The sequence below is a fragment of the Hypanus sabinus genome, chromosome 11, assembly GCF_030144855.1.
Source record: "Hypanus sabinus isolate sHypSab1 chromosome 11, sHypSab1.hap1, whole genome shotgun sequence".
Lineage (NCBI taxonomy): Eukaryota > Metazoa > Chordata > Chondrichthyes > Myliobatiformes > Dasyatidae > Hypanus > Hypanus sabinus.
In genome coordinates, this window is record NC_082716.1 from 8949401 (window position 1) to 8965474 (window position 16074).

Consider the following 16074-nt stretch of genomic DNA (forward strand, 5'->3'; position numbering starts at 1 on the left):
GTTGACCCTGATCAACAGGGGGCCTCAATCACAGCAAGCTCTTGACCTTGAAGTTCCTTTGATTGACATGAGGTTGCAAAAGCAGAAAGAAACTAGTGAAATTGGACTTGGGCGGGTGTGTAAAAGAATCTTTGAGAAGCTGGGAACTCTGGTGTATGCCTGGATATAACAGCTATTTTTAGGAGAACAAGTGATCGCTCGAAGTGGATGTGGTGGTGTATGAGTGAGACCTGATTGTTCAAGAGGCTCCTAAATCGATCTCATGTTCAAAATGCTTTCTTCATGTAACCAGGCAATGAAGGAGGCAATAGAAGAACTGTGGGCCCGAATTCTTTCAAAGCTGTTGGCTTCCTGTTACTTATTTTGGGTTTTCATGACGCATACTTTCCTAAGATTGGGAATGTGGTAATGCAGTAGCTAGAAAGATGAATAGATAGATACTTTATTAATCCCAAAGGAAATTGCAGTGTCACAGTAGCATTACAAATGCACAGATATACAAATATACAAATATTAGGAGAGAAGTAAGAATTTTTTTATAAAATAAGCTAGCCAAAACAGTCTAACAGTCTAACAGGATGAGGGTCATCATTATAGAGCCTAATGGCTGAGGGTAAGAATGACCTCATATAGCACCCTTTGGAGCAGCATGGTTGTCTTAGTCGAATACCAAAAGAGCTCCTCTGTTCAGCCAAGATGGTATGCAGAGGGTGAGAAATGTTATCAAGAACTGCTAGGATCTTCCATAGGGTCCTTTGTTTTACCACAGCCTCTAGTGCATCTAGCTTGACTCCTGCAATGGAGCCAGAGATTCTAATCAGTTTATTGAGCCGACTGGCATCACCTGTGTTGATGCCACTGCCCCAGCACACAACCTCATAAAAGATTGTACTGGCAACAACAGACTGGTAGAACCTGTGAAGGAGAGGCCTGCATACTCCAAAGGACCTCAGTCTTCTCAGGAAGTAGAGGCAACTCTGGCCCTTCTGTGTTAGTGCTTCACTCAAGTCTGTCATCCAGGTGCATCCCCAGGTACTTGTAGGTCTTCACCACATCCACATCCTCACCATCAATAATGACAAGTTTTAGTCTTCCAAAGCGGCTAGTGTAATGCTTTACAGTGCCAGCTGAAAGTTTGGGGGTTCAATTTCTGCTGCTGTCCGTAAGGAGATTGTCTATTCTCCCTGTGACGGCAAGAGTCTCCTCTAGTTGCTAAGACCATGAGACACAGAAGCAGAATTAAGCTCTTTGGCCCATCGAGTCTACTCTGTCATTCCATGATCAGCACTCCATGGCTGATTTATTATCCCTCTTAAACCTATTCTCCTATAATCTTTAGTACCCTTACTGGTCAAGAACCTGTCAGCCTCTGCTTTAAATATACCCAATGAGTTCCTCCAGCACTTTGTGTGACTGCCTGCTCCCTCAACTATTTGGCTTCAGCGATCACATTCTAGCTTCAACTGCAACCCTTTCCATCACCTTTTCATTTTGGCATCTCCCCTTTCTTTCCACTCTGGATGAATGGTCTCAACTTGAAACATTGTCTGTTTATTCCCATCCAGAGCTGTTGCCTGATATGTTGTCTTCCTCCAGCATTGTGTGTGTCCCTCCACAGCTGCTGCCTGACCTGCTGAGTTCATCCAGCTCTTGTGTGTGCTGCTTCAGAATCCAGCATTTGCAGTCTCCATCGGTGATCAAGTTATTGCTATTGAAGTATTGCTCAATATCATTATTGACACAATTTCTGTGTCCTTGCTGAACAGTGGAAGCTAAATGGTTGGGTGGTAATTAACCAAATTGGTTTAACCCTGTCTTTTGCTGGGCAACTTTTGAATAGAAGTATTTTTATTTATTTGGTTGTACAGTTGGGAACAGGCCCTTCAGGCCCAACAAGCTGTGCCAGTCAGCTGCTTGCCTATTTCCCACTAGTTTATTCACAGGACAATTTACAATGACCAATTAACCTATCAATCGGCAAACCTTTCGAATGTGCGAGGAAACCAGAGCAGCGCGGGGAAAAATGCATGTGGTCACAGGAAGAACGTACAAACTTCTTACAAATTGAACTGCAAACTCTGATGCTGTAATAGCAATGTGCTAACCACTATGCTACAGTGAGACCCGGAATCCAGTGTTATAAATATAATGGAACAACCTGGCCAGGAACTGCAAATTGTGATGGAGCAGAGATAGAACAATGAACGTAGAACTCTCCGGTGCTGCATAGGCCACCATGATGCTGTACCGACTTTTTAACCTACTGTAAGGTCAATCTAACCCTTTCCTCCTAGCAAACAGTCTAATTTTGTATCATCCAAGTGCCTATCTAAGAGTTCCTTAAATGTTTCTAATATATTTGTCTCTACCACAATGTTTTCGATACTCGGGGAGACTAGGACCAGAGGGCACAGCCTCAGAATACAAGGATGTCCCTTTAGAACAATGATGAGGAGGAATTTCTTTCTCCAGAGGGTGGTGAATCTGTTGAATTCATTGCCTCAGGAGGTTGTGGAGGCTGAATAATTGGGTATATTTAAAGTGGAGGTTGATCGGTTCTTGATTAGTCAGGGTGTCAAAGGTTACAGGGAGAAGGCAAAGGAATGGGATTGAGAGGGATAATAAATCAGCCATGATGGAAAGGTGGAGCAGACTTGATAGACAAAATGGCCCAGTATTCTCCTATGTTTTATTGTCTTACGTATCTCGGTGCATGTGACAATAAACCAATTCCAATTACCATCTAAGTTGGTTTAGACCCCTCAAATATCCATCAAACCTGTGCTTTCCACCAAGGAAAGATTCTGCATTTCAATTTCCAACAGTTCACAGAAAGCCCCTGAGTTATTCGTTAGCTATTTCATTCACAGTTTAAATCTTTGAAGCTCTCATCAATACTTAAGTAGCCAACATCATTATCTCCAGGTCCTTTTCAAAATTCAGGTTGCAAATTGATTTGATGCATTCATAATCCAAAATGAAATAATTATAGTTGAAAATCCCTCTTTGATCTCATTCTTATGGTCTCTTGTTTTGTGTTTCCCTGTGCGCTTTTGTGCACTTTCTGTGCATCCCTTGCACCTCGTCCTTTCTCTCTCTCTCTTGGTCACTTCGATGCAAATTCTCTTTCCAAGCACTCTTTGTCTCTCCTTCTATATCTCCATATTCTTGCCCTCTTCTATCTTCTTTTCTATATCCCAATAGTCTCTCTTTTGCTGTTTCTGTTTCCCCCTCTTTTATACACCCACCCCTCCCCTTGTCTTCTATCTCTCTTTACTCCTGTGCTCTTCCCTCTATCTTCTATATCCCCCATGTTTTCACTCTTCTATGTCCCAATGCTCTTCCTCTCTCTCACTCTTTTTCTCCTTTCCCTTTTAGAGCCATAGAAAATTACAACACAGAACCTGGCCCTTTAGCCCATCTAGTCCATGCTGAACCACTTAAATTGCCTTCTCCCATTGAACTACACCAAGACCATAGCCCTATGCCCCTCCCACCAACGTACCTATCCAAACCTCTCTTAAACATTGAAGTCAAGCTCACGTGCAGCTCTTGCACTGGTAGGTTCTTCCACACTCTGATGACCCTCTAAATGAAGAAGTTCCCCTCGTCTTCCCCTTAAACTTTTCACCTTTCACCCTTAACCCATGACTTCTAGTTACAGTCCAAACTCAGTGGAGAAAACCTGCTTGCATTTAGCCTATCTATACTTCTCATAATTTTATATACCTCTATCAAAACTCCCCTTAATATTTTATGTTCTAAGCAATAAAGTCCTAATCTATTCAATCTTTCCTTAAAACTCAAGACCTCTGGGCCTGGCAACATCCTCGAAAATTTTCTCTGTACTCTTTCAACCTTATTTTAAAACTTCTATACCTTCTCTCCAGCCCCCCAATTCTATAACTACATGCTCACTCTCTCACCCGGCCTTCTATCCTAGACGAAATCCACACGGTCACAACGAGAACATGCAAACTCCAAACTGACAGCGGTGGATGTCAGGATTATACTAGGATCAGTGGAGCTGTAGGGCAGCCCTACTGTGTGACCCCCCCCCCAAAAAAAACGGGGACTTTAATTAACTGCTGCTCCGATCTGTGAAAAATACAAATTTCAGGATGTATATACATTCTTTGATATTGAAGGAACCTACATCTAAACTAAATCGCCACCCTCCACCCCTTCTCTGGTCATAAGGAAGTTTTACGATCACAATTTTGATGGTAAGCTGGTCTGGTTGTCATGGTGATCATGGTTTGGGGTCAGCTCTATGGTGTGGAGTAGGCCTTTCTGGCCCTTCGAGCAACCCCCACGATTTAACCCTAGCCTAATCACAGGACAACTTACAATGACCAATTAACCAATCAACCCTTTCATCTTTGGGAGGAAACCAGAGAACCCAGAGGAAAGCCAGGCGTTCACGAGGAGAACATGCAAACTCCTTATAGGCAGTGGCGGGAATTGAACCTGCAACGCCTACACTGTGAAGCGTTGCACTAACCCCTGCACTACTGTGCTGTCCTGACTACCAACTGTTGTTGGGTGGTTGTTAAAATAAACTACTGGTTAGTGGGCAGAAGATTGAGCAAGTAGACTGAAGCCCTCACTGGAATGCGGAAAAAGCATTAGTGCAATGACTCGTCTTAAGGTTGTCACAAGTTCTGGGACCAGCTCCATCTACGGACATGAAAATGTCGCTGTGGTCTACCAGGGGTTCCCAAGCTGGGATCCATGGACCCCTGGGTTAATGGTAGTTGTCCATGGCATAGAACCTCTCAAAGTTCAACCCTGGTGAGGCTGGCCCACAGGACTCTGATGAAGCTGCATAGGCCAATCCCCTGTACAGAGCATGCAATGGTTTGCTGAAACCTTGCTGAACTCCAGCCACACCAGCAACCAGACGGCGATGGAGACGGGAGGTCATCAATGGACTATGCTCCAATGGGGAAAGGTGGGAATGCCTGTGTCTACTGTCGCTGATAGAATGAATGTCCATGGAGAAAAGAATTGGCTTCTGAAACTTACTGATCATGACAAAACTGTGCATTTACAGGACAGTGCAAAGACATAACTGAGGGCATAGTTATATATACACCACGGAACAGGCCCTCAGGCCCAGTCGCACTCCCCAGCAACCCACCTATTTAAACCTAAAAACTAAAATTTAAAATGACCAATTAACCTCCCAGTTTCCTCCCACAATCTTTGGGTGGTAGGAGGAAACTAGAGCACCCGGAGGAAACCTACGTGGTTGACGGGGAGAAAGTACAAACTCCTTCCAGATGGTGTGGAATTGAACTCTAAATACTAGTTTACTCTCACAGTCCAAATAACATACAATGGAGAAAGGGGGGGGGGGCGGAGAAGAGTTCAGATTAAAAGTAAGACTGTAAGACCATAAGACATAGCAGCGGGGGGACGTCAAGTGATGACGTAGGATCGAGACGTGGAAATCCAGCTCTCTCGTAAAAAAACAGTAAAATAATGTTTAAGTGAAGAAAAGTTAGCAAATACTTTTTAAAAATTACTTATAAACTACTCAGGATTGTCTTAAGATATGTCTCCTAAACAGAAGCAGAAGAAAACTCTACTTTGAAGACAACACAAGTTGGAAAAGAATCAAGGCTGGCTGCCATGAAAGAGCTTTGGGCTCAAGTGCATTTTACCTCCGGCGATACAGAACAGGAAACTGCGGCAACATCAACCGTTTCCAAAAAAAAGAGCAACAGGAATTGCGCATGCGTGAAGGAAGGGGCATGCGCAAACACGAGCAACCCAAACTACAAATCCCAGCTATGATCGGAACTGAAAGTGAAAGTGCTTATGAGGTGGAATCAGATTCTCTGGATAAATCAGATGAAGATGAAGAGACAAACAAAGAAGAGCAACAGGAAGAGGTTGGAGGTGATATTGGAGACATTAAAAAATCTTTGGTGCAAATAATGCATGAATTAAAAGCATTAAAAGTAATAAAAAAGATATTAAAATATGAAGATTATGTTTGATAAAATGATGAAAAGACAGGACAAAATGGACAAGAAAATTAAAAACTTGGAAGAAATAACGGGAGACACCATTGACAGAGTGAATAAAATGGAAGATAATATTTCTGCCTGGACATCAGAAAGAAAACAGTTGTTGGAAAAAGTGGATGTACTTGAAAATTTTAACACACAAAATAATATTAAGATTGTTGGACTTAAAGAAGGTATAGAGGGAGAGGATCCAATAATTTTTTTTCAAAAATAGATTCCGGAAATTTTGGAAATGGACGAAGGAACCCAGTTAATTGAAATTGAAAGGGCTCACAGAGCCTTAAGATCAAGACCTCAAGTTGATCAAAATCCATGATCAATCTTGATAAAATGCTTAAGATATCAAGATAAAGAATAGATCCTGAAGGCGGCTGCCCAACATGCCAGAAAGAGAAATGGGCCATTGATGAGAGAAGGGAAAATAGTTCTTTTCTATCTTGATATAAGTTATGACCTTTTGAAGAGAAAGAAGGAATTTAACCTAGCGAAAAATGTTTTACGGGAAAAGGGTTATAAATTTATATTGCGCCACCCGGCAACCCTGATAATTTTTTTGGATGACGGAAAAAGAAGATCTTTTACTGATTATCGGGATGCAGAAGAATTTGCACAAGAACTCCCAAATATTCGCTAATCACAGCCAAAGATTTAAAAGTGAAACGGATTAAAGACGAAGACAGGGACAGTGAATGGAGTTGATAGATGTTTAAGGACAGAAGAATATTTAAATATATTCTTAATTATATGATACAGGGGGAGAAAAGTAAAAATTTGAGAAATATTAATCGAGAGTAGTGATATTATTTTTCTTCTCTTATTATGTTTTTATGTTACGGAGGAGCTGGGGGAACTTCAGATCGATTGCTATGGGATTCACGTGTGTAATCTTGGCAATTGCCATGACCCGTACAACGGAGGGGGGTAATGTGGTGTTTTTTTTTATTCTCAAAATTAGTAGGGGGGTATTTTGTTATTTTTTCTTTATAATCTATTTTTCGTTAATCTTTCTTTCTTTGCCTGGACAATCGGGGGGGGGGGGGGGGGAGACACATAGCAACATGGAGAATTTTAAAAACATTCCCCAAGGTACTACAAAAGTTGAAAAGTTAGGTATTACTATAGACTGGAGTAACCCTGTTAAAAATAATGACTAATTTACTGAATTTTTAAAGTTTTAATGTTAATGGGCTTATTGGACCGGTGAAAAGAAAAAGAATTTTAACATACATTAAGAAAATGAAAATAGGTATAGCTTTTAGCTGCATTCCATTTGAAAAAATTACTTATAATTTAAGAGATAAATACAAAATATTTCTGAAAATTTGGCACCCTTATTTACAAAAGATAGAATTAAATATATAGGTGCTCCGAAGATAAAATTATTGGTTATTTGGGGAAATAAATAAATATATATATTAAAGCTATTATGAATTCCATGGAGCATGTGGGGATCTTCCGATATCCAGGCACTCTTTCTTTCTTTCTTTTTTTCTCTCTTTCTACAGGGATATGTTAGGGGGGGAGGGGTTAAGGGGAGGGGGGAAGGGTTGATAATTTTTTTTCCTTCTGTAACCATTTGAAAATTCAATAAAAGAAATTTTATTAAAAAAAATTAAATGATTTAAGAACAACCTGCGTCTCAACATGGACAAGACAAAAGAGATCATTGTGGACTTTAGGAAGGTACAGATCAACCACTCTCAATTGCACATCAATTTCTCTGTCATGGAGAGAAAGAAGAGCATAAAAATTCCTTGATGTGTACATAATGGACAATCTAACCCAGTCTCACAACACCTCCTCATTAGTCAGGAAGTCACAGCAGTTTCTACATTTTCTGAGGAGATTAAGGCCATGCATGGCTCTCTGCCCCCACTCTAACAACTTTTCCAGGAGCACCATTAAGAATGTCTTGTCTGCATGCATTGTTGTATGATACGAAAGCTGCAGAGCATCAAATCACAAGACCCGACAGAGAACAGTATGAAAATGGCAAAGGGACCTTTGGGGTCTCCCACCTTTCTATTTGTGACATTTACTGGGAGCATTGAAGACAAAGGGCTCAAAGCATTGTTGAGGATCCCACAATCTCTTTGACCTACAACCATCCAGAAGGAGGTACAGAAGCATCAGGACTAAGACTGTCAGACTGGGTCACAGCTTCTTCCCTCAGGCTGTGGGTAATGAACACACTGACACCACTGAGGTCTTGTCACTAGGACAGCGAGCTGTTCACTGTACTGTTTATTGTTTACCTGTGCTACGCTTTTACTACATGCACTTTGAATTACAATTTTTTAACTTATTTATAGTATAATATTTTGATTTATGTGTGATATATGTGTGATATATGCTGTGTGGGTGCACTGCTGTTTCATTGAGTTGTGTATGTGTACAGTCAGATGAGAATAAAATTTTTAATTTAAAAAAAAGACATAGCAGCAGAATTAGGCCATTCAGCCCATTGAGCCTGCTCCACAATTCCACCATGGCTGATTTATTTTCCCTTTCAACACCGTTCTCTTTCCTTCTCCACCCTTATTGGTCAAGAACCTATCAACCTCTACTTTAAATATACCTAATGGTCTGACCTCCACAACCATCTTTGAAATGAATTCCACAGATTCACCACCCTCTAGCTAAAGAAATTCCTCCTTATCTCCGTTCTAAAGCAACATCCTTCTATTCTGAATCTGCAATTTCTGGTCCTGGACTTCCCCACAATAGAAAACATACTTTTCACAACCACCCTATATCTTAGCTTTCACGATTTAATAGGTTTCCATGAGACTTTCCCTTATTCTTCTAAACTCCAGTAAGCACTGAGAATCTAAGACCAGTTTTCTTTAAATCTTTCATCCTCTCTCAATGTCCCTTCAAAAATCTAGCCTGGGAGATTCAATAATGCATTAAAAATATCATAAAGCTGTTGGGTCAGCGTGAGCTTTGATGGTTGGGGGATGGGGTGGGAGTTGGAAGACAGCGAGAGTACTAAATGGTCTCAACAAACATCAGTGTCATCGGTTTGCAGAAGGTGGAATTCTCTCCTTAGCTTCCCTCATCAGCCACGTGATCTGATATCAACCCTGACACAAGGCTAGCTGGATATTTGAATTGGAACTAGGCCTATTCCTATATCAGTGCTGTAACAGAGCAGTTTAAGCATTTCCTGAATGAGAGTCAAATAAATCGCAAGCGATGTAATTATACATTCATCTGGCTGTCCCAGGACTTGAGAAAGAGCAAAAAATCAGCTCTGGGATGAGAGCTAGGCTACGGCATAGTTAATGCTGATCCACAGAAATGCTAAGGGTTACCTGCATTAACATTTCTATAGATGTACGGTGGAAAGCATTTTCAGCATCACCAAATAACACGGAGGCTCCAAGGCAGAGGATCAGACAAGGGTGATGAGGGTTGTGAACTCAGCCACCTCCATCATGGGCACAAATTTCCCCACCGCCGAGGACATCTTCAAAATGTGATGCCTCACAAAGACAGAAATTATGAAGGACACTCCTCTTGCAGGACCTGCTCTCTTCCCATTGGCACGATCAGAGAGGAAGTACGGAAGCCAGAAGACACACACGCAAAGTTTCAGAAACAGTTTCTTCCCCTCCACCATCAGAGTTATAAATGGACAATGAACCCATGAACACTATCTCACTGCATTGGTCTCTTTTATCTTGCCCTTAGTTGTTTTTCACTTTTTCAACAGCTGTTATACTTTATTCTGCAGTGTTACTGTTTTTCCTTATTCTAGCTCAATGCAAACCATCAATTACCATTTACCAGTCCAGTTTACCATGCCTTCTTAATTCAAGTTAGCCTTCAGATACTTCTAACTATTACAAGAGGACCTTTGTCAATCATCTTCTCAGGCAGTAAATGGACAAATTACTCTCTCAAGAGAACAATAAGGTGTAATGGAAGTGAAGGTTTGGGGTGGGCTGACTGAGGTGGGATCCCATCACCGCCATGGGCTGGGTGCTCCTCCGGCCCATCTCACCCTTTCATAGTTCAAAGAACATTTGTTATCAAGTCTGTATACCATATACAACCTTGAGACTCAATTGTTTTGGCAAAGAAATGACACAGGAGCGCACATTAGGACACAAAAGATGGTGAACTATGACCCGGTAGGGCAAAGCCTGTAATCATCCTGATAGGTAAAATAGTCATCTGACCTTGGTATAGGGGCAAAAGACTAATTGAACTGTCTAATAACTGGCACTCAATCCACACCCAGTTTAATCTGCTAAAGCAAATGACTAGAGGCTGTCAAAGAGCCTATGCCTTCTTTGTTATTTATCTGCAGCTTAGATGATTATCAATCATTCAGACAGGCATATGCCACAAGATTTGATGTTCTGTCGATTCGGTTGACTGAACTGTACTGTTCTAGAAAACTGAATCCATCACTGTAAGCACAAGAGACTGCAGACGATGGAAATCCAGAGCAACACTCACAAAACGCTGGAGTAACTCAGCAGGTCAGGCAGCTTCGATGGAGGAGAATAAACAAGCGGCGCCGAGACCCTTCATCAGGTCTGGAAAGGAAGAGGGAAATGAGATTTTGGCATCTTTCCCTTTCCTTCCCAAACCTGATGAAGGGTCTAGGCTCAAAACATTAACTGTTTATTAATTTCCATAATATTGTCTGACCTACTGAGCTCCTTCAGCATTTTGTGTGCGTTGCTCTGAATCCTTAAAGGGTTTATTTGACAGCTGAGACTCAGAGTTGATTTTCCCCCTGGCTGGTGTGTCCAGAGGTGGGGTGGTCACAGTTTTGAAATAAGAGGTCAGCCAGTCAGGCATAAGGTGAGCAAACATTGCTCCACTGAGAGGAGGGTGAATCGCTGGGATTCTTTATTCAAGGCAGCTGTGAGTACATTCAACAGAAAGATCAATAAATCTTCAGATATGAAGGGAGCCAGTGTGTTTGTGCAGTTAAAATCTCAGGGAGGTATAGACAACTATAATCAAGTATGCATGGAGGCGTTTTCCCCTCTGGTTGGGTGAGACTAGCAGTCATAGATGGTATAGTGGTGTAGCGGTTAGCAGGACACTATTATAGCCCAGGGTCTTGGAGTTCAGAGTTCAACCCTGCTGGCCTTTGTATGTCCTCCCCATGGAATGGGTGGGTTTTTCCAGGTGCTCTGCTTTCCTCCAACAGTCCAAAGACCAGTTAGCAGACCACTGTAAATTGTCCTGACAGCGACAGAGGATGAGAGGTGACCTGAAAGACTCCTGTACAAGTGCATGGTGCTTAGAAAAATAGAGAGCTATGGGTAACCCTAGATAAATACATTTACAGCGCAGCATTGTGGGCCGAAGGGCCTGTATTGTGCTGTAGGTTTTCTATGTTTGTGTTTCTATGTCCTTTGAATAAGCTCGGATTAAAGGGGTTGCTGGGGAGTGTGAATCAAATTGCATATCCCTCACTGTATTTCTAAATTAGACAGATAGACAGACAGATGGATGGATAGATAGACAGATAGATTTGAAATATTTAAGGGGAATCGGAGCGGAATCTTCACTCAGAGGGTGGTGTGAGAGTGGAACAAGCAACCAACAGAAGTGGCAGATGCGAGTTCAATTGCAATATTTAAAGGAAATTTTGGATAGGTAGATGGGGGTGGTTAGAGGGATATAGACTGGGTGCATGCAGATGGGATGAGGCAGAAGATCAGGTTGGCATGGACTAGATGGCCTGAAGGGCCTATTTGCGTACAGTAGTACTTTATGACTCTGTTAAAAAAACAGTCATCATAGAGTCATAGAGCACTACAGCATGGAAACAGGCACTTTCGCCCGCTTAAACAATGCCCACCCAAGCTATCTACACTTGACCCATATCTCTCCAAATGCTATCTACATATCTTTTAAGTGCTCTTATTGTATCTTCCTGAACCACTTCCTTCAGAAGCTCATTTCCTCCAAGTACCACACTCCACATGATGAAATTTCCTCTCATGTGTCTGGAAATACAGAAGAGTCTATCCTGACGCAGAGCAGCAGGGACAATTCAGCAGTGAGTGAGAACTTTAATAACGAACTGCAAAATAACAAGCCACAAGGGACCACAAAATGAGATAATAAAAATAATGAAAGTTAGCAGCAACTGGTTGAGCCTAACTGGTGCGTGGGGGTGAACAAGGACTATGGATGGCAGTCGGGTTTAAATAGGTTGCAGGTGATGAACTGGAAATGAGTGGCAGGTGACTCCTGTTAGTTGGGTGGAGACGGGAAGGTGCCTGTCTCTACAGGCCTTATATCAGGTAATATTTCCCCTTTTACCGTAAATCTTTGTCCTCTAGTTTTTTATTCCCCTTCCCTGGGAAAAAGACCATCCTATCCCCTCGTAATTTTATGTAACTCCTGCATCTGTCTGTAATGAGCTTGTACGCTCAGAGAAATTCCCTTAGTGAAAGGAGGTGAATTTGGGGAATTTGTTGCCACCTGCAGCTGTGGAGCCCAGGTCGCTGGGTGTAGCTAGGGCAGAGATTGATAGGTTCTTGATTCGACATGGCATCAAAGGTTACGGGAAGAAGGCCGGGAATTGGGGTTGAGGAGGAAAAAAAAAGGATCAGCCGTGATTGAATGGCAGAGCAGACTCGATGGACCAGATGGCCTAGTTCAGCTCCCATGTCTTATGGTCCTATGGGCATACAATCAATCTATGTACTGTGTATAAGCTATCATATGTATTTACATTTATTGTTTCTTTATTATTGTGTTCTTTATTGTGGATTTTTCATGTTGCATCATATCTGGAGTAACAATTATTTTATTCTCCTTTACAATGTGTACGGGAAAAGACATTAGGCAATCTTGAATCTATTTAGCCTTCTTCTCATTGCTGTTTTTAATGCACCTTGCTCTCCAGCAACTGGCAATGCTAAATCCCAGATTGAAACAGTGTCCAAAAGCCCTTTTGTTTTGGCACTGAAGTACTCTGTGTGTCCTAAGGCAGTCAGGAATAAAGGATGTGATGCAAATGCATTCTCCTCTTGCCAGGCTATCGAGCTAATTGTCATCACCAATCTGTCATCTGACGGGAAATGGAACCTCTCCACACAAGCCTCTGCTCAATGATAATGGAAGCAGGCAGAAGAGAGACCTCCCACTCTGAGCTCCTTGTGTGTGTGTGCGTGTGTGTGTGTGTGTGTGTGTGTGTGTGTGTGTGTGTGTGTGTGTGTGTGTGTGTGTGTGTGTGTGTGTGTGTGTGTGTGTGTGTGTGTGTGTGTGTGTGTGTGTGAGAGAGGGGATTTATCTCCTCCAATTCTGTGTCGTAGGAAGGGTACACTTGTCATGCACACAGTTCCGGAACGGCAATTCAATGCGAAGGTACTGTGCCATGAGAAGATAGAACCTGTACTGCCCGAAGCGGAGATAAAACCATAAGACCATATGTCAAAGGAGCAGAATTAGGCCATTTGGCCCATTCAGTTTGCTCTGCCATTCTATTATGGCTGATTTATTATCCTTGTCAACACCATATTGCTGCCTTCTCCTTGTAACCTTTGACACCCTGACTAATCAAGAACTTATCAACCTCTACATAACCAGAAGACAAAGGAGCAGAATTAGACCACTTGGCCCATGAAGTTTGCTGTGCCATTCCTTCATGGCTAGTCTCAGCTCCATTCTCTTGCCTTCTCGTAACCTTTGATCAAGAATCAAGAACCTATCAACCTCTGCTTTAAATATACCCAATGACTTAGCCTATAGCAATGAATTCCACAGACTCACGAACCTCTGGATAAATAAATTCCTCCTCATCTCCATTCTAAATGTATGTCCCTCTGTTCTGCAGCTGTGACCCCACTATACAAAACATCTTCTCCAGATCCACTCCATCCAGGCCTTTCATTATTTGATGGGTTTCAATGAGATTACCCTTTATTCTTCTAAGCTCTAGTGAGTACAGGCCAGGAGTCATCAAACACACATCACATGTTAACCCTTTCATTCCTGGAATCATTCCCGTCAACCTCCTCTGGAATCTCTGCAATGCCAGCACATCTTTTCTTACATAAGATATCGTGAGTCTTTTACCCAGGTTTGGTGAAATTGAGAACTAGAAGGCTGAGTTTAAAATGAAAGGAGAGACTAAACAACCCAATTTGTCCAACCTTTCCTTATTGCTCATTACCTCTAATCCAGGCAGCATATGCAGTAGACCAGGGCACAGTGTTGGGCGTTATGGTAGTTTGTTAGTTAGCTCCAGCTGGAAGACGCGTTCAGTTCCCGCCGCTGCCTGTAAAGCTTCTGCATGTTCTCTGTGTGACCACATCGGTTTTCTCTCTGTGTTTTGGTTTCTTCCCACTTTCCAAAGGCATACAGTCAAGGTCAGTGAGTCGTGGCCATGCTATGTTGACACTGGAAACATGGTCCCAGCACAATCTTCGCCAATTGAATTGGACTCAAATGGAGCATTTCACCTCATGTTTCATTGTACATGTGAGAAATAACTTATCCTTCTTTAATATTTACCTTCTGCCTGTACATGAACCACCCCTGTATATTCATGAGTCAGACAACTTCTGAAATGTCAGAATCGCATCTGCTTCCACCACCACCTCTGGTACTCCGTTCCTCACTCCTACAACTCTCAGAACAAAAACTTGCCGTACACATTTCCCTTGAATTTTCTCCCCTCAGCTTAAATGCATGCCTTCTAAAACCTATTATTTCCACCCTTTGAGAAGCATTCTGACCCTCTACGCTGTCTGTGCCTCTCATATATGTTGCATCCTAGCTGTCTTCATCAGTCGATATGCAGTATGATATGGAGAGGAGGTCTTGCCCACGCAGCCGATGAATCTAAAGGAACAGTAGAGAATGACACAGTTTGACACCAGTGGCATTGCAAGAGTTGCCAGTCAATATCAAAGTTAACGTAGAACTGCCTTAAGGGCTCCAGCTCCGGAATTTTCCCCTCGGGGTTTAGCCCAGACCTTTCCCGTGTATAGATATAGCTGCAAGGCAGCGGAGGTTTGAGATCAGAGTTTTCCCTCTCTTAGTTGAGCTGCCAACCACGGCTGACAAGCCCCTTCTGCACACAGCAACTGGTATTAAGGCACCAGTAACCCACCTTTGCCCCTTCTCCTGTCAGTAGAGATGGCTTCACTGAACTTAGTAGCTAAGCCACACTTGAAGGCCAGGAGCTGGATTGTTGTCAGAGGCTATTTGAGATGCATGCCATTGGGAGTATTTAATAGGTAGTGGGAGCTTGTCCCTAGTATCACCCAAACCACACTCCCCCACCCTGTCCCCACTATAACAACCTTAAGAAACCTGGCTGAGAATGCCCAGCATGAAAGTAGCCAAAGTCTGCAACCAGAAACTGATTGCATGAGGGGTTTTGCGGGAGAACAGTCTCTCCCCCTGCTAGTATTCCAGGCTGAGAACCTCTCCCACCCCCGCTGTCAAAACCACTCACTCACTTTCTCTGACCTCTGTGCTAAGAGAGGCTGTGGGACCCCATTCACCATGCTGAAGGCATTACGAACCCAACGTTTACTCACTGTGGGTATGATATAATCACCGGTTCTCCAGCAAAGCTGAAATGGAGTAATCTGGTTTTGACGATGTTATTAGTGGGATTGGTTTACAGAAATCATCCTCAAAGGACCTGACCTATACAAAAACATGTAACCTCTCCAGATGCAAGTCAAACAGCTGAGATTACAGCTCGCCTTTGGTATCAGAGCTTTCAGACCGGGGAGGAACCCTGGGAGCCCATCGTCCCAAATTGGATCAGACAGAGGATCTCACACTTGCACAGAACTTACAACATTACAGCACAGGACAGGCCCTTTGCCCCACAATGTTGTGCTGACCTTTCACCCTGCTCTGAAAACAATCTAACCCTTCCCTTCTACTCTCTCCTCCATTTTTCAATCCTCCATGTGCCTATCTAAGAGTTTCTTAAAAGTCCCTAACATTTCTACCTCTACCTATGCACGTCCTATGCACCCACCAGTCTCTAACTAAAAAAACTTACCTCTGGCATCCACCCAATGCATTC

At 42.6% G+C, this 16074-nt stretch overlaps 1 protein-coding gene across 14 annotated transcripts in view; it reads right to left on the reverse strand.

The window, feature by feature from the left end:
- The window catches only part of adgrl2a (adhesion G protein-coupled receptor L2a), an 840245-nt gene that overhangs the window by 281360 nt on the left and 542811 nt on the right, over positions 1-16074 (reverse strand). The window contains exon 1 of one of the 14 annotated variants that reach the window (XM_059983764.1): positions 14197-14715. The exons of 12 other annotated variants lie outside the window; for them this stretch is intronic. The gene's annotated coding sequence lies outside the window, so the exon portion shown is untranslated. Of the gene's footprint in view, positions 1-9355; positions 9635-14196; positions 14716-16074 lie in introns of those variants that run through there. One more of the 14 variants, XM_059983765.1, reaches the window with a different exon arrangement.